This window comes from Lichenostomus cassidix, chromosome 2 (genome assembly GCF_008360975.1).
Source record: "Lichenostomus cassidix isolate B80296 chromosome 2, HeHo_3.0, whole genome shotgun sequence".
NCBI classification, from domain to species: domain Eukaryota; kingdom Metazoa; phylum Chordata; class Aves; order Passeriformes; family Meliphagidae; genus Lichenostomus; species Lichenostomus cassidix.
The window spans coordinates 148,341,895-148,366,375 of NC_139482.1; the positions used below are offsets into that span (position 1 = coordinate 148,341,895).

General features: G+C 49.8%; 1 protein-coding gene across 1 annotated transcript in view; it reads right to left on the reverse strand.

The window, feature by feature from the left end:
* Window positions 1–17,806, reverse strand: part of PTP4A3 (protein tyrosine phosphatase 4A3) — a 42,225-nt gene extending 24,419 nt beyond the window's left edge. The window contains exon 1 of the mRNA XM_085053671.1: window positions 17,672–17,806. The gene's annotated coding sequence lies outside the window, so the exon portion shown is untranslated. The remainder of the gene's footprint in view (window positions 1–17,671) is intronic.
* Between the last annotated feature and the right edge of the window lie 6,675 nt (window positions 17,807–24,481).

A 24,481-nucleotide genomic window follows, 5' to 3' on the forward strand; every position in this document is an offset into this window, starting at 1 on the left:
TCACTGAACCTGGCTGTATTTCTGGTCTGCAGAGTCAACAAGAGGAGCAGCCAGCTTTTTGGCTCCCTTGGAAACTCTGCAGTCCAAGAAAATCAGATGAAACATTTGAATACGCTCAAGCTTGTTCGTCAACAATCTGATTTCTGAGGGACCTGACCTCGCGTCCAGGCCGGCCGACGCTGCACCGACAGCAATATTTTTGGGTCCTGTGTGAAATACTCCTGCCACAGTCCTGCTGCCAAGTCTTGCAGAAGTTCCCAGGCTGAGGAGCTGGATGTGAGGAGCATCCACTGCAGGGTTCGTGTGAGTTGCTGAAACCTCTCAGCTCACCGGGGAAGGGTCAGAAGTGGGGAGGAATGTGCATCGTGGTAACTACAATTCAGTAAGAGCAACAAAATACCTACAGGGGACTGTCTGCCTTCTCACACAGACTGTCACAGGAGGACTGAGGTTGGAAAGGACCTCCTCCAACTTCCCCAGTGGGTGAAGCATCGCTATGGGCATCTCACCATTGATGCCCTGGGCACCTTCATGGGCATCCTGCAGACCAGATGGTCACCACAGTCATGCATTACCACCATGCCTTGAATTGTGCTCCTCTGAGGAAATTCCGCATTTAAAGCACATGTCTAGGGTTAAAGCATATAATTTCCTCCCTCTGCCCTGCCCAAGGTCACTGAAGGACAGGGACCTGCACGGAGGGCATCCCAGCCCATTCCTGAGACACACATCTCCCTTCCCAGATGCCCTCTCTCAGTTCCAAACTCTTCCACTGGGGTCCTTCAGAGACAGGAAAAACACTCCTCAACCCCAAAATGTGGTGACCACCCTGGATCCTCCAAGGAGGTTCATCCACAAAGCCCATCCCAGGCGTGGTGCCCAGGGATGAGGCATCTGACTGAGCCTGCAAGGTGGAAAGTTCAAGTGGCTGCTGTTTATTTGGCTTTACAGGGAGCAGTCGCCCAGGCTGAACGCGGGCCAAGCACCTTCCCATGGCAGGAAGTGCTGCTGGAGTCTTTAAATAACCACCAGTGGTCAGGGCTTTGGTTTACAGCTTTGCTGGATGGAAAACCATCCCTCACTCCGTGTCTGCTCCAGCTCTCTCCTGGATGTAAATGTCAACACTCATCTCATTACCTCCTAGGTCTCCACATCTATAACCAGCAGTCTCATGTGGAAGCTTGATAGAAGCAGGAAAAGTTCTCCAAGCAAAGGCATAAGAACACATGGGCTTCTCATCCCTTGGGAAAGATGGATTTTATGTCCTACAGTCAAAGCTTCACTTTGCTGTCGTGTAAATTCATATTTCCCTGGGGCTCTCCTCACCCTCCCCATCCTGCTTTAAGATCCACAACTCACACTCCAACATGGAACTGCACCACCGTAAGTGCTCCTCACCTTCCTGCAGCTGGACTGGTGTGTTACCAGTTCACAGGATAAAATCAAGAATAGAGAATAAAATCTTTCCACCAGGGCAAGCAGAAAATGCCAAGATCCCTCCACAAAGGCTTTTCTCAAGTATTTCCCTGGGGTACTTGAAAGCAGAAATCTTGCCAGGAACCTGAGGAGAATGGGTCACCCAGCGAATCCTGCTTTACTGATGGAAAGTTCCCAAAAGCTGTTTCACTGGGAAGCCTGGCTACTTTGGGATTTTGCTTTGCCAGGACTCTGGGGAATACAAATGATTTTTTTTTTTTTACCTATAGCTGTCATTAACATATTAACTTAAAATGATGGCTGGTGAGAGGAAGCTCTTTAAATAAGCAAAATAGCTTTTTGCAGTTGGAAAACAAGACCTTGTCCTGACCTCCTCTCTTGGGCAGATTCACTTGCACACAGCAAAACAGTATTTTATTTTAAACTGTGCTTGTAAAAAGTTAAAAAAAGCTGCTTCCTTGACACTTAAGTCAGGTAAGGACACAGCAGGCCAATCTGCCTTATAAATAAGCCTGCTCTTGTATACACATGTTTTAAAATAAGCTTATGAAATGTAAACACATGGGCTTTAACAAAAAATAATTCAGCCTCACTGAAACCATTTAAGTGGGACTGAGCCAGGCTTCAGAGATCTGCATAGGGCATACTAACTTTGACCCAAAAACCCCTTAGAGACAGATAAAACACGCTCATAAACATGCAAAAAGAAGGAAAATTCTGTATTTTTCTGAAGGGTCATCCCTAGAGCTGCATTTCTGTCTTGGCTATAGAAAGAAGAGACTGGGGGAGGAAGAGTTTCTTCCATGCTCACAACCCATGTGAGCACGTTCCACACTGCCCACCTTCTTTGTACCACTGAGATGGACAATTTTTCTATTTGTCCCTGGCCTGTATGCCCCAGGAGAGGAGCCAACCACCAAGAAACCTGGGCTTTAAAAATAAAACACAGCCTTGGCTTCAGAGGGGCAGGTGCAAGGGGAAAAACTATTTTTAACCATCATTCTGCAAGAGGGGAATGCTGGGACCCCTGTGAGTGGTGCTTGTCTGAGTTTAGAAGATTTATTTGGAGTCGATGGAGGCATCTGACTGGTGGTTAATCCTGGTGCTGGGCACTGGGGCTGGGGAAGTGGACATCAAAGCATTCCTGCATCTGCTGGGGAAATGGGAGAGGCAGCAGACAGGGCTCTGCCTTCTCCCTGCACAGCTGCTGGGGCGACAGGAGGCTCAGACCTGAGCTTGGGGCTCTCCAGGACCCAGAAAGACTTTTAGGATGTCTGAGCAACCCTCTGAGGATGGATCTTCCCATTTGATTTGCTGGGTTTCCATCCTGCTGCAAACACAAATATGAGGAGAGGAGGTGCTCCAGCCCTCTGATCATTCCTGTGGCCTCCTCTGGACCCGCTCTAACAGGTCCATCTTTCTTGAGCTGAGGACCCCAGAGCTGGGCACAGTCCTCCAGGTGGGGTCTGACAAGAGCAGATTCTGTGATTCTATGAAGAAGAGTGCCCAGTAAGCTCATAAGATCCGTGGCTGGTGTCCCTATGTCCATCCATCATGGGGTCCATGGTGGAAGCTTTTCCTACCACTGACAGAGGATGGTTCAAACCTCTGGTGAGCTGGTTCGGCAGCAATCCAAGAGTTAGCATCTGGCCTGGAGATGAAGAGCACATTAAGGATTTAGCAGGACCTGAGAGCTCAGAAAGGGTGGCTAAGGTAACTTTGTCAAAGGCTGGCATTCAGGACTTCTCCATCCAAGGAGGCAAACAGCCTCAGGCAGGCTATCTCAGGGGAGTTCTGGGTACACTGCATAAATCTCCAACCTTATTAAAGCTCCAAAGACCACGGAATCCAGCTCCTGACCTTCTCCGGAGCAGAAAACGACAAAACGTTTCCTGTTATTTATAGCAGCTGGAGAGCCTGATGGGAAAACCCCACTTGTGAAACGTGGGCTGCTTGCCACGGCTGCTCTCAGGGAACGGTCAAGCTGCTCCGAACTCCAGCCTGGATGGACCATTTCACCCCTGGGGCCACTTCAGCCTGGGCAGGACTATGTCCAGAGGCTGTGCAAAAGGAACAGGCAAATGGATCTTGCTCCTGTTGGCTCTTCCAGGTCATGTTTGCATGGCCCAACTCGAATTAGGCAATCCAGGAGAGGAGGCTTCACCTGTGGACTACAGGGAGTTGGCAGCCCTTGTCGAACACAGTTAACCTGTACAAGCCTCCACCTGGATGTGACTGACCTCACCTAGGAGGTGACTGTCAGCTTTTTGGGGAAACTGAGGAGAGGGCACAGCCCCTTTGCCCACCTCCACTAGGTGCCACCCCCTCCTCAAAGCACGGCAGGACAGGCACCGGCACGTTTATCTGCTGGCAGCTGGATTTCCACCACTCTGGCACACGTGGAAGGTGCTTTCCAGCACGTTCAGTCATGCAGGTGCAGGAAACCTTGCAGCCCAAGGCGAGCTCTTCCTGCACTGGGATGGGATTTACTGCTGAGAGCCTCCCAGCACTGGCCCTGCTCAAGAGGAGCATTTGCTGTCACACTGTTGAGGAGGATTCCCAAAGATTCTGTCTTGGGCTGGTGCCAGCACGGGTGTTCTGCTCGCTCTCAGGCTGACGGAAGCAAGCTGTTTGTCACGCACGGCTGTGAGATGCTGTGAAGGAACTCGCCAGCCACGACAGGAGCAACTGGCTCTGGAGCTGCCATGACAGTGGCTGGAAGGCTGTGATGGCACCCAGGGACATGCATCGATCACTGCCCTGCCAAAGCCAAAAATAAGCCACCGGTCTGGGGGTAGGGTGACAGTGAGTGGCATCAGTGTCAATGCAGCAGTGAACAGCTGCTGGGATTTAGGATCACTGGGAACAGCACAGGTCACAGTCCTGAACATCACCTTCATCGTGATGCTGCTGCTCCTGCTCAGGTAATGATGCCTTGTGTAGGAGAGCAGCTTGAGAGCAGAAACCTGAATTTAGGAACCCAGGAGCCTCATTAGAGTCAACATCAAAATCACAGAATGGTTTGGGTTGGAAAGGAACTTTAAATATTGTCTAGTCCAACAATATTTAGTCCTGCAATGAACAGGGACACCTTCCAGTAGATCAAGAGACTCTTTCAGTCTCCTGGTCCCAGGCTTCTTGACAGGCTCCTCCTCTCCTTCTCTGCTACAGCTCTGCTGTGGGTGAATCCTTGTGGCCCCATGGCCAGTGTGGGAGACTGAGACCCTGACAACTCTTATCCTCAACAACAAAACCTCGAACCAGAGCCATGGCCAAGGCCTAGGTGCATCCCCAAAGAGTCCAGACAGATCTTCTCCCGGGGAGATCTCAGCCCTTGCGATGGACAAGTTCCTTCTAAACATCCCCAGGCAGTTTGCCTGCAAGCCCAATTAATAACACTGTATTTTGTCAACAAAGTCGGGTCAGCGGCAATTCATAGACTTCATGCTGGTTAACCTTTTCCCACCAAACAAGCCCAGGGATATTTTGACTCCCTGCCCTTAAGAAGTTTATTTGTGTAGGATCCATCCACTTACCAGCTTCCGGCAATGAAAAGACACACAAGGAGCGTAACTGCTTTCTAATAGCTGGGGAAAGACGTGATAGCTGTGGCCAGGGCTCCCCGGCATTGGCACTGGAAAAGGAGAGCACTTGCCAAAGCCACCTGAGAGAGTCCAAGAGACTCGTAATTAGCCTGGGAGAGAAATCAGAGTGAGTGCAACAGCCTGACCCAGATACAACAAGATCTTCTGCGGAGAACCTGTAGGTGTTCTACTTGCTGGAGGCAAAATGTGTGGACTGGGATTGTGGAATATTGAAAGAAGACTCAACAGAGAAGAAACATCAGAGAAAGCCATCCCCACTTTCAGCCTTGTCCATGTGCCATCACCCAGGAGATGACTCAACACCAAACCAGGTCAAGCTTCCCCAGTGCTTGTCACTGCCCAGGACCACATCTCATCTGATGCTCACAGAATTTTGAAGCAAAAGAAGATGAGTGGGATCAATGAAAAGGGCTACCTTGCCTTGGCCTGGTGAGGATTTTAAGCCTCTTAGAAGAAGGAGCAAGGAGAAAGATTTCTCTACCTTCCTCCTGAGACATGTGGGATGTATCTCAGCCTGGGATCACAGGCTGCTGCAGCTCACAGGTGTTTCAGCTCCTGGTAGCCCAGAAAACTTCACTGTGATTCAAAAGGATTGGCCAAAAGGGATTTGCCTTGAGACTCCCTCACTGCCTGTGCTCTCCTGGCAAATGATTAATAGATGCTGCCCTGGCTGGCATGCTCTTCACCCAGACAGAACAGCATCTGGCAGGCCCATTACTGCCTTGTGTGGTGGGTGTGCCCTGGAGAGCCTGGAGATTTATTGTCCAGATATAAAATGAGTGACTGAGCTCTGTCCCAGGAGCACTGCAAGGGAAAAGAAGAGTTTCTTCATAAAAGAGCCTGCTTATCACAACTGCAATTATTTGCACATGAAGGGGAGGCCAGGAGGGCAAAGGCACCCCAGGGTGATATGGGGGGGTGACACAGTGCTGGCTCCAGTGGGTGCTGCCAGCTGAAGGATGTCTGGTTCAGTGAAGGAATGGCCATCCCAGAAAGGGGCAGGGAAAGCTGTGCCTTTTAACAGTAGTTGGGATATTTTCTCCAGCACATTCCTCTCCCTCCAGTAATCTTGTGGGAGCCTGGAAAGACGGGTTGTGAAATGTAATTTCGTCCTGCTGGCAGCTCTGTGGGGATGCCAGCAGCCAGAGCAGCCTTGCATAGAAGCAGAACCAATGTCCATCACACTGCAAACATGAGACACTGATAATTAAACTGGGAGGTGAGGAGAAAGCCTTTCCCACCATAAAGCTCCTCCCTGGCCTGGCTTGTCCCTGCAGCAGGATGGACTCAGAGTGTCTCAGACTGGGGCAAAGGATACAGCATGCTAATCATGATGCAATATTTAGCTTTTGAGATCTGGGTGAGTTCATGCATTTGCATCACTTTGGGCTGTATTTGCTTAGGGATAGAGAGTTAAATCCTTCAGGTTTCAGAGTAAATCCCATCTTGGAGCAAAAGAAAAGCACTGGTGGGATGCACTGCCTCCTGGGTGGCTACTCCAGGCCACGTGGGTCCTTGTGTGGTGCCTGAGATCTCAATCCATCCCACAGATGGGCAGGACATTGGGTTGTATCTGGCAGCAGCTTGATAGGACACTGGTCACAGCCACATGCTGGGCTAAGCTGTGCGTGCCTTCACCCACCTCTGCTTTCAATTAATGACACTAATGATTTTAGCAGGAAAAGACTGAACCAAGTGCACCTTGGCAGGCTTGCTAACGCTGGCCAGATGTGCTGCTCCTGGCAGGTGCCACAGTGGCTGCAAGCATGCAGGTGGCTTTGCAGGGGGAAAGGAAGGAAAAAAACAAACAAACAAAAAAGTTACGGGTCATTGCCATCAAACCAAATCTTCCAGGCTCAGAAAAACTGAATGAAGCCGGTCCTGGATGCTTTGCGGTCTGGGCTTGGGTGAGGCCCCAGGGCTGTAATGGTTTTATTTAGGGCATGCAATAACCTTTGGCTCCTATTGTATTTGGGTTTGCCAGAAAGGCAGTTGGTCTGGCTGGATTAAAGCTGGCTGTAGTTACATGCCAATACCTCCTCTGTAGTGAGGAAGGGCGAAACCTAAAAAGAAAACCACGTGTGCATCCCCCTACTCGCCACTTCATGTGGGGACACCCCTTGCTCTCCCATGAGCAGAAATACAGCTCATGCCCAGAGTTAATGCTTTGGAAAGTGATTGACAACACAGTCCAAAAAGGAGGAGATATGTGGGAATGCTCCTGGTGTCAAAATGCATTTCCTAAGTGACCAGACTCATCCCCTGAAGAACACCCTCTGCCTCGCCCAGCCACCAACCCAGCCAGCAGCCTTCCAGCCTTCCCCGCTTCCCCCAGTGAATGTGCCAAATACAAACCAGATGCTCCAAAATGCCTGCTTGAAGACATTCCCTTTCATCTGGTAATTGCTGCTTCCGAGGGAAAAGATCTTAAGCGGTCCTCAAACCCTCTCAAATGACCCAAACACCTATTTTTGTCCCTTTTGGGCTTCTGAGCATCTTTGGCTTTGGCATTTGGGCCACACTGCTGCTCCTTATCCCCTCTTCCCAGCAGCCTCCTTGCCAACCTTTGAACCCTTAGGACTGGTTTATTGCCACCCACTTGTCATCAGCCATGTGCAATCCCACTGCAAGGACTGCCACAACCCACTGAGATGGGCACCACTGCTCCCCCAGCATCAGACAGGCATGGTGTAGGAAAGTCAGGCCTGGGGGTTCAGAAATGAGGTGCAGAAAGCAAAACTAAGATGCTGTTTGCAGTAATGGCAGTGGTAACAGTTCCATCTAAAACTGCAGCAGAAGGAAATCCACACACCCCCAAATTCGACCTACACAAGTGTAAACTTAAATGAGGTACATCTGCATTGAGGATTTTTTCTTGTCCTCTTCAGTCACTGCATTTCTAGCTTTGTCAAATAAACAGCCAGTCCTCAAACCTCAGGCTCTTTATTGCTTGTGGTTCCTTCCCCTTCATTTCTAAGAAATGAATAACAGGAGACGAAGGTTGCAAAACACACGCTGGCTTCTCCTATCTTTAAATACAGTGAGAAATCAAATAAACAGGGAGAGAGGAGCAAGAAAGATTGACTGCAGGCAGAACATGCCCAGCTGTACCCAGTCTGAGTGCTAAAGGCTGTGGATGCTGATTTAGGCAGTGAGAAAACACCATGCACAACGCAAACCTAGCAATGAGACCAGGATGTGATGCACTCCTCTGCTGGAGCTGCAGCTGTGAAGGAGCCCACGGGCTGCTCAAGAAAAATTCAGAATGGAAAGTTAATGCCCAATGTGATGTGCTAAACAACCATGGCCTGGAGGAGAGGAGCTGGAGCTCAAAAATCCCTTAATGTGGAAAGATACGATGGGGTCTGTTGGTTTCCTCCTGGTATCTACTGCTGATGCTCAGTGCCCCATCAGCATCACTCTCCCTGACAGTGGAGATGAGTGTTAGTGAGAATTGTGTTACACCAGCCCAGCAGCTTCACTGGAAACTGGGAGAGGAGAATAATCCTGCTAATAACTGCAGAGCCCAGCTCCTCCTTGATGATGCCAATTTACGCGTGGTTTAATGAGGGCATGGAATGATGGAAGGACACTGCAGGGGAATAGAAAATCCTGCCTCAAATGGACACAAGCTGATGCAGTTTAGATTAGGCAGAATGAAAACAGAAAGAAAAGATTCTTAACTAAAGGGAAGCTTGGAGGAAATAAGGAGCTGGTGAGTTATGGTACCTGGTGCATCCTTCCTTCCATCAAAGGTACCAGCCAAGTTCTGCCTGCCAAGGAGAAGGCAGGGGTCTAAACCAGGATGGATAAGCCAGCGTCTCAGCACCACTAGGAATAAGCACAGACCTCCCAAAGATAGCACACTAAAAGCATCAATACGCAAAGAGAACCCACAGCAAAGATGTGGCAGCAGGAAATATAGGGAAAATGAGCCCCAAGGTGAGAAATTACCATCCTGGGGAGAAAGCGAACACGTTGCAGCTCTTCCCATCCATCCTGGATGGTCCAACAGCCCCAAAGGGAGACCAGTGGTAAGAAGCCACGTGTGTATTTTGCACTGATGAACCTTCACGTTGTAAATCCACTTCAGCCTTTGAGCAAAGTGCCTGGCACAGCTGTGCATGGGAAATCTCTGCTCCACAACACCAGGGCTGAGATTAGCATGAGATTAGCGCGGGCGGGAGTGTGAGCCCTGGTGCTACCAGAAAGGAGAGGGAAGGGTGCTACTGAAGGCTGCTCCAGGAAAAAAACTCCTCATCTTCTGACAAAATGGCTTTTGCATTGCCAAAGAGAAGTGTGCTAATGAAATTAGGTAATGGCTTCCAATCAGAGAGCTTTAGTCAGCAGTGAGGATGGTTGAGATTGTCCTTCTGCAGGCTGGGACCAGCCCCAGTGAGGATGTCAAGAGGCTGCATGGTGGATTTTCCTTTTCAACGGGTGAGCTGCAAATCAAGTTGCTGGGGCTGTCTCCACTGCAGGAATGAGGAAGCCTAGATGCCCTTACACCCCCTCCAGCCATGCTCTACCAGGAGCTCTGGGGTTATTTAGGTTGGCAGACCCACGGCACTTGGTAGAGCTTGCCAGAGAATAAATACCAGAGCAGGGAAAGGAGCCATCCAAGCTAAAAGCCAGTGTGGGTACAAGAAGAACAAGGCCAAATGGGTACTAGTCATCCACAAATAAATTTAAGCTGGAAACGAGAGCAGTTTGCATCCGTGCGAGCAGCAAGGCTCTGGCAACAGCTTTCCCAGAGGACTTGCCAGGGTCAAACAGCTCATTAGTTTTAAGAAGGAAGCTGGCAGGGGGTTTGTGTCATGGCTGTTTGTAACGGGGGCGGGAGGGGGACCAGCCAAAAAATGGTGGTGGCCCTGGGGCTGCCTTCAGAAGGACATGGTGTCTTCTGCCACAGCCCACATCCCACCTGCTCTGGTGGGATACAGAGGGATGCAAAGCACATCTGCTCACTCTCAGAGAGAGAGGGAAGCTGTACAGGGAGGAAAATAAAAATGCACAGCTCCATTTTTCCAGCTGACAGGAGCTTAAACACCGGCTGGGAATTGGGCTCAGGGCCCTGTGTGAAATTCAACTTGGCTTGTCTTGAGACAGTGGCTCTACTCCCTGAGCACCCTACAAGCATTTTGGTAATAGCAGGGGGAATCAGACCTACTTGTCAAGCGTGTTGCTATTTGTGCAAATGCTGTGTACCGGAGGGAAGCTTGAAGAACAAGTCCCTTTTTATAGCATTTTGGATGCTGGCAGTGAGCCTGCAAATTAGAAGGAATTCAGAGAGGAGCAACAACAAAAACAGCAAAAAAATCTAAGGGGCTGGAGGGATTAGTTTGGGAGGGAAAAAAAAAGGGAGCTTAATGTGTGGTCCAGTGGATGTGACTTTGGGCTGGGACTGCACCCAGTGTTGTCCCATCCACAGCAAACCCCCCTGTGCCATGCACAGGTTTCCATACCTCTCCTTAAGAAGCAAGATGTGTTTTCTGACACCTCAGGAGACAGCTATGTCATGTCCACACAGAAAAAAGTTTTTAAAGAGTTACAGACACAATAGAAAGTTCAGTAAGAAGCTGCCAGAGTAAAGGTCAGCCCATGAAGGAAATCAGTTTGAGCTGGGAGCAGCTTAGCCATGGCAATGCAGGGCATGTGGGGAAGAAACCCCTGCCGCAGTGGTTTTTCTCGGGGTGATTTTACCCCAAATTAGCTCAGTTCATCACCAAACCTGTTGAACCAGCTTAGAGAGGTGCAATATCCCCAGCTGGATGTGGTCCTGCTATCAGCATCCTTATTGTTTGGGGCACTGAGAGGCGCAGGAGTGACCTGGATCATGGGTTTAATCACCAGCCTTCAGCCTGGCTGTGCTTGCACTGGTGCCAGGGCCCTGGAGAGGGGACTTGGGCAAGAGCCCAGCACTGTCTCTGCAGGGAAAAGCTTGGCTGTCCCCAGCTCAGGGTACTCAGCCTCATGGGGACATTCCTGTGACAAGAAAGTTGCACCAGCCGGGATGGAGCAACGCATCACCCTGGGGAGCACCAGCACAGGGACAGCCAGAGCCTTTCAAGGATGAGACCAACTTTGCTATTTGTTGACCAAACATCACCCTTTCAGTGCCTGTCACACAAGCAGGATGAAGCTGTAATTTGCCATGATGGGATGTAGGACAGGAGGGGACACAGAGGCTGGGACAAGCCTTCCCTTAAATGCCCCTTAACGCCACCTTAAAAAATAATGAACCGGGGGCAGCGGAGGTTACTGGTTTGGTATGAGAATTTTCATGAGCATGAGAAAAAGAAAGACCACATTGCTCCAAAGTATTTTTTTTTTTTAAAGCAAGCTTCAGGGGCTCTGGGAGAGCAAAGCTTGCTGCAAAGTTTGTTTTCTGTTGTGCCCACGTTACCAAGCAGAGCTGGCTGTGGAATGTGCGGCAAGGGGCACCCGGTTGGGCTGCACCCCTGGGTAAGCAGTGGTGCCCAGGTAGGATGGCACAGTGAGGGTCACTCAGCCTGGGCATTGCCTCCAGCCCAGGACATTGCTCAGCCACCCATCTTCCCAGTTTAACACAACCTTGCTTCCAGCAGCGCCCCATTTCTGACTGTTGTGTTGCACATGCAGCTAATAAATAAACATCACACAGACATTTTAAAAGTGTTTTCTAGATGTTGGGATAATCAGGGCAATTGCCCTGGTGCCTTTCCCCGGTGTGCCAGGGTGCAGCTTGGTAGCCAGCAGCTCCCAAACCCTTCACCGGAAAAGTTCAAACCCTCAAATACTTGGAATTGCTCTTTGAGGGAATTTATTTTAAAGCCGCTTTAACGGCAGCTGGGAATTACCAGGGAGGCACTTTGCTCTGCAATTTCCCAGCTGCTGACCCTGTTTGCATGAAGGGGGCCCCGGGCAGCCACCCAGCTGGGACGCTTGGGGACATGTGCCGAGCCAGCACTGCCTGGAGTTGCACCCAAAACTCCCCTTGTCCCAGCTTGCAGCAAAAGCACAGAGAGGGGTTGTTGTGCATGGCAGGAGCGAGAAAAATTAACTCCCACTTCCAGCAGTGAGGGTGTGAGCTGGGATGTGGTAGGGTTATTTTTTAAGACCCTGTTCCCATGAGGGCTGAAAATTGCACCCAACCATGTTGCTTCTTCCCCAGAGCAAAAGCAGAACTGGGAAGCTGTGAGCCTCCCAAAAGGCAAATCAACATCCCAACGTGCTGGCAGCATGTTTTTTTTTTAAAGAAGCATTTTGGTCTTGAAAAGGGTTATTGAAGCAAAAACAGTGACAGCAGTGCAGCAGCTAAATGTCGTCAGGACTGTGAGTGACAGGTTCTGCTGGAAGGCTGGAAAATGCCACCACCAGAGCTGTGGTTGCTCCTCCTGCAAACCCTCCACGTCCCCATTCCTCTGAGAGGGCTATGGAGCCCTTCTCCCTCCACACCTACATAGGGACACCGTGGTCACCCTACCTGACTCAAGCCCTGGGGATGAGCTGGGAGCCCTGCAAGAGGTACAGGCAGGTGGGATGGGTGGCAGACAGAGGCAGCTTCAAGCCCAACAGCTGCCAGAAGTGAACCCACCTGTGGCCACCAAGTCACCGAAGTGTAGGGGCCCCCAAAGCCACAGGTAAGGCCTGGCCTGATAGGCATCAGCCCCCTGCAGCACTCGTAGCTTTCCTCTCCCTGCTGCCATGCTTGAAAAACATTTGTGGAAAAACACAGCAGAATGGAGAGGGTTTGAGTGGCAAGTTGGAGAAGGAGCTGGGGGAAGAAAACAACTTGGCAAGGAAGGAGGAGCTGAAGGACACAAGTGTTCCCATTTTGGTTCAGAACTCCCAAGGGTGCTGCTTAGCACACTTATTGACCAACTCGCCTGCTCTTGACGACCTGGCCTTGCAAACTGTCGCAGGAGGGAGGCTATTCCTAGCACGACAGCAGCAACACTTTCTTAACTCTATAATCAACCAGTGATACACAGAACACACGGTCAAGGACTTTCCTGGGGAGGGTTCCAGCTTTGCAGTTACTGCACCTGCAACATCACCACAAAAAGCCATCAGGTGCTCTCATGAAATGCTTCAAGGGTCTCCAAAGAAAGGGGAAAAAAGAGCCAAAGTCCAGGCAGGCAGACACAATCTGCTTAATAAAATCAAGGTGCACCCTTTACTCCAGCAATGCAGCAGATAGAGAGGACTGAGTTGCTTCTCTTAGTATTAGAAGGAAAACAATCATTGTCACAATAAAAAAAATAAGATGCAGCCAGGTCAGGTTCATTAAGGGTGAAAGGCAGTGGTTTGACTCCAAACCCAGCTGTTCTCCCCAGCATTGATATGATCTCCCCAGCACAAGTCTGTGCGGGAACTCATCATACCCCCTGTTCCTTGCAACATGATAACACAGCACATCGCCCCCAGCTCCCAAGTTAAACATCTTATTAACTGCAGTGACGTAAAAGAGGAAATCTCCTAGAACTATTGCAGAGATGAGAGGGAACACATTTACCATCAATAGGCGATGATACCGCTGCAGAGAGATCTGCACATAAAGCAGCACCCAGCCCCTCCTTCCCCTCCCTCCTCTGATCACTCCATGTCATGGGAAACTAAACCTGACATCCAAACAGCCCCGATACGAGACACTCGCTGTAAAAATATTTTTAAGATTGAAAAACAACAAAAAAACTTGCCTTCCAGGAAACCATTTGGATACAAACCCTGCGCAGCTGCAGCCACCCTCAGTGTCGTATTCATCCCTCCTGCTTCAGCTTGGAAATCAGGCAGGGTGGGGAAGAGGAAAGGAAATAAAAAAAAAAAAAAAAACAGGGGGGGAAAAAAAGAAGTGATATTGCAGCTGATGAGCCGTGAGAGGCTGTTGGCAAAGTGGTCCAGCAATCATCTGAAATTCAGACGGTCACGTGTGGGTTCTGTCTGCAGCTCCCGCGCAGCCCGGGCTCAGCACTTCGCCCAAGTGCACACGCAGCAATTCCCCGCGCCGAGCTCTCCCACCCCACTCCCACACGCTTCCCAGCCCATCCTGTGCCCCATCCCAAGCAGACACAGCAGGTTTTGGCACTGCAGGGTGACCCAGCTGCTCTGGCTACAAAGGTGGATTTCTGCCATGCAAGTGCAGGGCACGCTGAAAAGCATCACCAAGCTGCAAAACCATCCTCCCTTGGAGCTTCTCCACCTAAATCCCAGCCCCGCAGGCAGTGCTGTCTTCTCCACCAGGATGTGCCAGTGGCCATCACCCCACTGCATCATCTGGGGCTGGTGGGGGATCCCGCTGGCCTGGAGGAGTGCCCAGAACATGCTGTACCCGCCGCCGAGGCCAGCCTGTCCCTGGGCAATCCTGGGCATGTCCAAAACCAACCCCTCAGCTCCCTGGGCTGCTGTGGTTGCATCAGAGAGCAGTGGGTGAGCCCAGACACCTCTGGGGCAAGGTGGCAGCCAGCTCCTTTCTTTCTTTCTTTTTTTCCCTTTAATTTTCATCTGGGACATGGCTTTGCAGCCAAGGGATGCTTCAGACTCCATCCTGCACTGCCCCGTGGTGCAGCAGCTCCTGGGAACTCACCAGGATCAAGCAATCACCAAAAGTCTCTCTGCAAAAGCCAAGTGGCTGCAGAGATCCAGCCTCACCATCCCATCCCCAAAAATCTTCAGGACAACTAAAACGATTTTTTTTTCTCTGCTTGCACCCATTCTTCACATAAATTAGCAAGAGGAATTGGGAGACTGAATGTTCCACACCGCCTCGGCTTCACCGCCTGGCTGGAGATGCATCGCATGGCACTAAAGTCAGGCAGATACAGTGGGACTAAAAAAAGAGCATGGTTGCTTTTTTTTTTTCTTTTAAAGCCGGATTGCCTTTCACGGTGACTATATTTATAGGTAGAGCTGTTGAAATTTTAAGGGCTCTTTGCCACAGGAATCCGGTCGTGTCTCGTGTTCACAAAGTGGCGTAACTTGGCAAAAATGAACATTGAATAGGCCAGTGGGTGCTGCTTCCCTTCCTTAATTTTGGGCTAAATCAGAAGGGAAAAAGACAAGATGTAAAATTAGCCACGCACGCCACTGCCATGTGCCACAGTCTGTATTTTCCCGATTAGGAGCGTAACGAACACGAGACTTCACACCCGCCCCTAGACCGGCACTTTCCTTTTCTGTCAATGACCAAAAAAACCCAGCTTTCGCGGGTGTTTATTTTTGCTTTCGGTTTGGCTATCCGTGGCACACACAAAGCCTCCTCTGCACTTCGTTTTATGGTTGAAAAATCCCGTCAGGGTTCAGCTGCAGAGCGGTAAAACTCGCTCTCCCCGTCCAAAGCTGCCTGGTAACGCCACCAGCCAACACACGCCGCGGCACACGATGCCCAGAAACCATGCGGTCTCAGCCCAAAAGTTGGCAGTTTCCTTACACAACAGCATGCTACACTGCTAAACCTCTTTTTTATTTTAATTTATGCTATAAAAGCATGTTACACCCTGTCCAAAGACGCTACCACCCTGCTGAGCATGTCTGGATGCTAAACTTTGATTCCCTATGACAACATGTGTCTATTTAAGACAAAACCCAAACCATAATTAAAGTTATTGATAGGAGACAATGTTTACTGTTTGCTATTTTAACAACAAGTGCTGCTGGATTTCAAGCCACTGATATCCATGGCTTGCAGGGGATGATGGAGCTGGAAACATGCCTAAATGCTGGGGTTTTTGATGTTTCTATGGGCACTTCTGCTGTCAAATCAAAGAAATGCACTTAACAGGCCAATCCCAGTGGATGCTTCTCATCCAGGATCGCCTTGACTGGAAGCCGATGAGTGATTTTTGAGCTATCAAGGCACACATAAAAATAAAATAGCTGTAACAAAAGCTTTTTGCTTCTGCAAACAGCCCTCTCCCTAAGCACAGCCAACAAGGCAACGGCCCATGGCACACTGTTGACACAAGTTAACCAAAGTTAACGTTTTAGTATTTCTAAAAGGAACAAATTTCAGGCTCTAGCACTTAGCAAAGGTTAAAAGTTGTTCACTTGCCCAACTGTCAAATTTGGTCGTGTCTGACTTCCCAAAAAAATGGTTGTGTCAGAGACTGTGCTGCATCAGCCCCTGCCAGCCAGCCCTGGGTGGTTAACTCTGAAGCCTAGTGAAAGCACACTGTTAAGCCCCTGGATGTAAATAAATATTGGTGGGTCCACAAAGCACTAAGCTTTAAATCCACGTGCACCATTTTCAACATACACTATTAGCAATGATGTGATAAAAAAAAAATAAAAATCGGTGATCATTACAACAGTGGAATTTAAATCCAGCTCAAAACCTGATAGGGAGATTCATGACATTTCATATACAAAGAAGCCCCATTTAGCCACACTGCTCTCTTTCCTCCGCTGTTAATAAATACACAACTTCATTAACACTCAGTTTTCTTGCTGATCCTCCCTCAGCCAGAAGGATTCACATAAACCCAACCCAGCAGCTCCAGACACTCAGTTGCCCCGTTTATGTTTCAGCTCCTTTGAGCAGAAAGACGAAGCTGTAACCAAATGAACTGGAGAAATTGGCAGCAGCACAAACTTGACAGATTCCGGCTAATTGCTTGGATTAGTAATTCCAGTAGCATGCAAAAATCCACCTTACCTACGGCACAGCAAGGCATGGCATGGGGTGTCCTCCTGCTACGTGACCTGCCTGCCCGGGGAATGGGAACTACTGGCATTCCCAAGCCCCCACGCCATGGAAGGCCAGGAAAGGCTGGTTAGCCTAAGGAGACATGCTCAAATACAGAATTACTGAATCATTCAGGCTGGAAAAGACCTCCAAGATCACCAAGTGCAACCATCAATGCACCACCACCACCACGACGTTCACCACTGAACCATGTCACCAAGTGCCATCCCTACATGTTTTCTGAACATTTCCAGGGATGGCGATTCCACCACTTCCCAGGGCAGCCTGCTCTAAACACGACCCAGGAGAGGCCATCCCTGCCGCAGCCACCGATGCAGGGCAGCCCCATCCGTTTGACGCCGTTTCCTCGCGAAGAGAGAAACATCCACAGGCATGGCGAGACCGGACAGCCCGGATCACTGCGCTTCCCCCCTCGGGCCCCTTGTGACACCGATCGCTGCGTCCGGCCCCGACCGGGGATGCAGAGGCCCCGGGGAGCCCTGGCAGCGCCCACGCCGCGTGTCGCCCACGGAGCGCGGCGGGATGGGGTCTGCCGGGACGCTCCGTACCCGCACGGTGGGGTGGGGGACTGCGGCATCGCGCGTGGGCTCCCGGCGCGGCTATGGCGGGGAGGAAGCAGCGTGCGTGACTCGCCCCGCACCGGGGCTGCAGCTCCCCTCCCTTAGTTTTGGGTTCAACCAGAAGGGAAAGGGTGCCGCAGCCTCGCCGGGGGCCGGGGGGGAGCGCACGCTGCTGCGCCCCCACCACAGCCCCAGGATGACTGCAGCGGAGCCATCACCCCGCTCCGGGGGGACATCGCCCGGCGCAGCCTCCTCCGCACGCCGCGGTGGCCCCGTAGCCGGCGGCGCACGGACCCCTCCCGCCCGCATTGTTGCGCGGGCGGACCCACGTGCGGCCGCCGCCGCCGCTTCCCCTCGCCCGCCCGCCTCCGCGCCCGCGTACTGACCTGCCCGCCGGCTCCGCTCGGCTCCTCTGGGCTGCGCTCGCCCCGCGCCCGGCTCTGCTCGCCGCCCGCCCGGCCCCGCTCGCCGCCCCCCGCCCGCACATGCAGTCGCCGCCGCCGCCGCCCCGAGCGCGCCCGCGCACCCGGCCCCGCCCCCGCGCGCGCCGCCGCAGGGTCACGTGGCGCCTGCGACAGCCAATGGGAAGGGAACAGACCGCGGAGGGGGCGTGGTCTCAGGCCTGTGTGGGCGGGTCCTTGGGGCGGGGCTTTAGGAGTGGGCGTGGTCAAGGGGTGAGGGGAGTGTGAGGGAAAGGGGAAAGGGAAAAGAAATGGAAGGAGTGGGAATGGAGCACCTCTGATGTGGAGCCAGGCTGGGAGAGCTGGGGTTGATCAGCCTGGAGAAGAGGAGGCTCCAGGGAGAACTTGGAGCCCCTTCCAGTGCCTGAAGGGGCTCCAAGAGAGATGGAGCCCTGGACAAAGGGCTGGAGTGACAGAGGAGGGAATTGCTTTAAACTGCAGAGAGCAGGTTTAGATGGGATATTAGGAAAAATCTCTTCCATGTGAGGGTGCTGAAGCCCTGGCACAGGTTGCCCAGAGAAGCTGTGGCTGCCCCATCCCTGGAAGTGTTCAAGGCTAGGTTGGATGGGGCTTGGAGCAACCTGGGATAGTGGAATGTGTCCATGCCCATGGCAGGGGGGTTTGAACTGAATGACCTTCGATGTCTCTTCCAACGCAAAATATTCTGTGTTTTTGTGATTCTAAGAAGAAGAAAATGAAGATAAGGAGGAGGAAGAAGAGGAAGAAGAAAGAACATGGTGATGACAAGGAGGAAGAGGAGGAGGAAAAGAGAAATAAGGAAGAGGAAAAGGAGGAAGAAAGAAATCAAAGAGGAGAAAGAAGAGAGAGAAGAATGAAGAAAAAGAAGAGCAGAAGGAGAAGAACAACGAGATGAAGGAGGAGAAGGAAAAGGGGAAAAAGGCAGAAAAATAAAAGAAGGAGGAGAAGAAGAAAACAAGAAGCAGGAGACAACAAAGATGACCAACAGGAAGCTGAGGAAGACAAAGAGGAGTCCTGGGGGCAGGGGCAGGCAGCACAAGCCTAGTCTCAGTGCAGCAGTGTCCTTTGCCACTGTGGGGAGGTGTCCATGATGCCCCAAGAGCTGGGCTTGGTGAAGGGGGGAGGCTGCCCATTTCTGAGGCTGTAAAGGATATATTTAACATCTCCTGTTAGGGATTCTGGGTATGTGTGGGGCACAGTGGGAGCATCCAGAGTGTTGCAGACTTGGGCTGGTGCAATTCTGGAGCTGCTGTTGCTTAGCCTTTGTGGCCAAGGGCCTCACCTCGGGTTGTCAACCTTTATGTCTACAGCCCTTGTCTAGATCTATGGTGTAAAGAACCACCATAAATTCAAAGGAATGGGAGCAGAGCACCTGATGCCATTGCAAGTTTTCATTTATTTCTGACTTGTCAAGGACTCTCGTAGCAGAAGTCACTGTGGAGGCAGCCAAGGGCTTCAAAAACATGAAAAGAATAATAGGGGGCTTGGGGTCACAGGCACAGAGGGATGAGGTGATTCCTCAGGAGACACAAATATGTAGAGATGAATATCAGGAGATCCTCAGATGTTACTGCATTTCAGGGATATTTTTACCTCTTCTGTGAAAGGCACTAAACTGGTGTCCTCTAAACCAGAATAGTCTGACAATGCTTTATATTTCTGAGAACATTGTTCAAAGTATGCAGCCCTCCTCTGTGGTTAAGGGATGACCTGGAATCATAGATCATAGAATGTCCTGAGTTGGAAGTGACCCACAAGGATCATCAAGTTCAACTCCGGGCCCTGCAGAGGACAACCCTGCAAATCACACCCTGAGAGTGTTGTTCAAATGCTTCTGGAACTCTGTCAGGCTTGGTGCTGTGACCACTTCCCTGGGGAGCTGTTCCAGTGCCCAAACACCCTCTGGGTGATGAACCTTTCCCTAATATCCAACCGAAACCTTCCCTGACACAGCTTCAGGCTGTTACACAACACAGCCTTGACATCCCAACTTGTCAGGACCTACAGCAAATCCTCCAGCAGGACCTGAGAAGGGCTGATTTGGCATATAACTGTTTCCAACAGAAAAAAAAGAAAAGGAAAAAAAAAAGAAATGAATGGTTCAGAGTTTCCTAATGTGTCACAAATAAAAAAAAAAAGAAAAAGAAAAAAAAAGAAAAAAAAGTGAAGGAAATAATTTTACCAACATTTCTTAACATGTTTAATCTTATGCAACCACAGTGTATATGTGTAAATGCATAAAAAGGATCCTCGTATAAAACTTTGGAATCTGTTGATTGATTTCAAAGGATATTCAAGACATTTGGTGTCTGCAAGTTTGAAACCCACAGCTGGATGAAAGGGATTTTCATCCTCTTCTTCCCCTTCCCCTCTCATGGCAGAGCATAAGCTTAACCTTGGTTAGGCATCAGCAAATTCACACCTTGCAAGGAAGTCTGCTGAGAACAGAAAAAAACCTGTGACTTCCCTTGCTATTGACATTTAGGCTCTGCTGTCTGACTCCCTGCTACTTTCTTGAAGTGAGAAAATTATCTGTTTTTCACATCAATGTTTTTTAATGAAAACTCAGAGCGTGACTTTCAGTGGTGCTAAAATCAGTCTGGTAAAGCACAGGGAAAGCTCTGGAAGGCAGAAATCCTCCTGCTAATGTTGGTGATGGTGAGACTCACAGAGAAGTCCTTTGCTTTCTTTAAAAGCAAAAAAACCTGAAAACTGAAAAAAAACCCAGACAAAAAAATCCAAAGTAAAACATTGCAGTTGCTCTACTTGGTTGGGTATTTTTGGTCAAATCTTTTCTTGTTGAAACTGCACGACCCATTTCTCTTCCATGGGGATTCCCAGGCATGGTGGGGAACTGTGTTTGGCTCTGAGGGAATGTGTTTGTTTTTCTGCATCCTTTATTGTTTGTAAAAACAACAGACCCGCCTTTCTCTCAGACTCAGCAAATGTCAGTAATCTGTTTTTTACTTAGCGGAGAACCTGAGAGCGATGGTTGGCAAAGCCGTTCTTTTGCTTCCCATCTGAAATGTCAGATGGCAAATTGTAGTGTTCGAGCACAACCTCAGTTTGACAGCTCTGGCAGAAGAAAAAGGGCCAACAGCATGAGGCTCCACCACATTCCCTCAGAAGTGCTGTCAAACCCAGCTTGATTCCTCTTGCATGGGTGAGGCTGAAGGGTTGCTGTGCCTGGGAGCGTTGCTTCTTGGCCGGGGGTGTAAATTCATACCAGTTTGGCTGCTGCTCTTGGGCACCACAGAATCAGAGAATATCCTGAGTAGGGGAGCTTTTGTCTGTTGTAAGCTGGAGGGGAAATGGAGGCATTAAAAAATTGATGGGCAATGCAACTGGGGAACACCTTCAGGTCTCCTGGCAAGCCTGAATCCATCTTCAGTCAAGCCCCTGCCTTGCTTCTCTGTATTTTAGAAAAACAAGCAAAGAGAAATGTTTCCACAATCAGGTCACAGACTTAAGAGGATCAAGTAGGCTTCATGCTAGCTGTAATTTCTGAATTTGAATGGATTTTCAGCACAAATATCGACAATCGCCTGTGCACGTGAGCATCCTTGAGCATGTTTTTCAGCGTAATGCACTGAAAAGCAAAGTGGAAGGATTGTAACCTCTGCACAGATGCTAATCCCAGCGTGCTGTGTTTGCCTTAGTGTTAGTGGAAAGCCTGGCTATATTTTAATGTGTGCTTGTCAAAGTGCTTGTATTACAGCTGGGACACTTTCCTGGATCTAACCCACGCAGCCTCTGTGTTTGCAGAAAGGATGCAAATGGAATCCACACACCTGCTTTGTCTAAGTTTCTTTAATATTTTTTTATTTTTCCTGCCCCTTCTGTCATTTCCATTTCAGCCAAACTCTAGTCTCTTCAAGCCGGGACACCATTAACAGTGAACTGATGGAAAAAATGGCTCTGCTTTTTGCCACCAGCAGACAGCACTTCTCACAGCCACTGTGTTAGAGGAGGAAGCAGCAGAAAAGTGATAATTCTGGGTTGGAAAGGTTGCAGGAGGAACTACTCCTCCAGGGTAGGAAGTGAAACATGAATTCTTGAGATGACAGTGTTGATGTTCCAGCACTGATACCTCCTTCCCATCCACACACTGTTCAAATTGAGCAAGTCCTCCACCGAATTTCTCAGCCACCGGAGCAAATGTCTTGACCCTCTACACCAGGTACTTCTGCTCCTTTTGTAAAGCAGTTATCACACCGTGTTCCTCTGGGGCTGCAACATCGCGATGAGGTTCCCTGACTCAGAAATCACATTCACAGGCATGACAAGCGACCTGGATTTCTCCAGCTTGAAGAAGTCCCAGAAACTGCTGTATGTTGACTAGTGGATGCTTTTTTTTTCTGAGAGAGATAAAAAAGTTAAAAAACACAAAAAAACCACCCCAAAACAGTGCACCAAAAAACCCCAACCTCAAAACCTTTGTAATAGTTCTGATTGAGACATTATTTTTTTTAAATTTAGCTTTTCCTCCAGTAGAGGCTAAAAATGGAGCACTTAGCTCTTCAAGAAGAGTTGTTTAATAGCTGGACCAGCACTTGGAATTCACTTGAAGGCACTGACTAATTCAGCACATGAGCGAAACTGAAGTTCACTCATACGTGGTAACGCCTTTCTTTTTCCCACACTCATCAAAACCTTGTTTGCCTACTTCACAGATTCCCCAGGTATTAATAGCCAGCAAAGGTTTCAGAACAGAAAGAGCTGGGTCCAGAGACTCAGAGGTTGCACTTGCATGTAAAATAGATGGGGGAGGCGATGAAGGGAACTCTACCATCGCTGCAGATATCCTGGTTTCTTACAGCTGCCCTCCTACACAGCTGAAGCTCAGTCCTGCTTTCTCAGGCACAGGGCAGAGTCCAGGGCTCTCCTCTGGGCTGAGAACATCGTTAAATCCTTGCAAGCACCACCATCTGGAATGGCATTTTAACCACATCAGGGAAGGCAGGATGGGTCTCCCAGGGCAGGGCTTCTTCACATGTGGTCCCTGCACTACTGGTGGTCCCCAGTGTGCCTGAAGGTGGTCTGCAGGGTGATTGCAATTAAGAAAATGAAACCATACATGTTGCATTCCCACGCACGCGAGCCAGCAATCAGAAAGGAGAGGAACTAACAGTAGCAGATAAACATTTTGAGCTTTAGGTCCTGGTGATGGTTCCTTCAGTGATGAGGTCCTCGAACTTTGTGCTTTTTTTATGAAAGAAGGTGAATTGATCGTTTGGTTTCAGGAGGTTGGTGTGGGGCAGCTGGTTGCCCCACTTCATCTGGCACTGGAAACCAGGGCTGGTCCATGCTGCAAGAGCCCTGCTGCTGCCAGAAGTTACCTGCAGCCAGCCCCACATACCTATTCAAAGCACCTTCGTTTTCCTCATTACAGGACATTCTTGCATAATCTTCCTTGTATGATAAGGAACAGTGCCTACTTTCTATCTCACGCCCAGGCCTCCAGACTTAGCCAGGCCTAAGGAAAGGACTATTCTGCGTAACCAGCTCCACCTGGGAGTGTAGACACATCCTAAGGACATGATACTATCTGGGTGGGGGGAGAGGGTGTTGCCCCAGGCGTCCAGCACTGGGGCTCACAGGCTAGTGTGGAGACAGCAACTGGAAAAGGGTGAGAAACAGGGCACTCAGAAATTTCTCTGCACCTCAGAGGAATTTTCTCTTTAGTGTGTGTGAGAAAAAAACCCCACAGTGCTAAATTTCTTTTGTTTTGGGGTGACTGTGCTGTTTACTCTGGGGAGGATTTTCGAATGGTGCTGCTGAAATATGACTGGGGGAAGGAAGTTTGTTGACCTTCACCTTAGCCTCAGTAAAGAAGTGTCTGGATTACCAGTTGAACCTCAAATAACTTGACCTGACACCGTTCAAACCAGTGTAGTCCTGAGGCTGTACTTGGGGTAGATCTCTGGCCCCAGCCATTTGTTCTTCTGTGAGACCCATGGGATCCCACTTGGCTGGTCCAGCATTCACTGTCGTGGAGATGTTCTTAGCACTGATGAAATCATCTTTGATGGGGTTTAGCTCAGACTACTTTGATGAAACCTAAAACTTTGGTAAAAAACATAAGCACCTGGAGCAGGATCTGGCCTTTCCAAGGAGATTTGGTTGCATTCAGTGATGAATGTGAAAGAAACTGATGGTTCCTGGGATGGCCAAGGCAGGAGATGAATGAATCAATTTGCAGTTGGGAGTGTGGTGGGGCTAACAGGGCTCTTGCAGAAGTGCTTCAGGTGATCCACCAGAGATCTGCATAGTTCAGGAGACAACACTGATTGGTCTTTAAGCTTAAACTGGAAACAATCCTACTTTCAGTCCTAATGGGCTGTGGTTTAATACCGGTGGTGGCAGCAGAGTGAGGGAAGCCTTCTGCTGATTTCCTCTCCATTTAATGGAAGGTGGAGGCAGGCAAATGTTAAGTGACTTTCCCAAGGTCATGTAGGAAATCAGTAGGGCAGGAGCTGGGTCATTAGGACATCCTTTCTCCAGAATTTAACAAGAAGTAGACCAGAGGTGCAGAGAAAGAACGGGACTTGCCCAAGGTTGTGGGATCATCCCATCTCCTGAGGCCCTGGCAGCGAGATTATCACTCACTTCCCGTCTTTTCACTGCAAAAGGTGAATGGGAAGGGGTGTGTGGGGGAAACAAGCCGGTTGCTATTAATTCAGTTGAGCTTGACTGGACATGCACAAGCAATCTGGAGAAGGAAATAGCTCTAGTTCTGTCTGGTTCAGCAGAAAC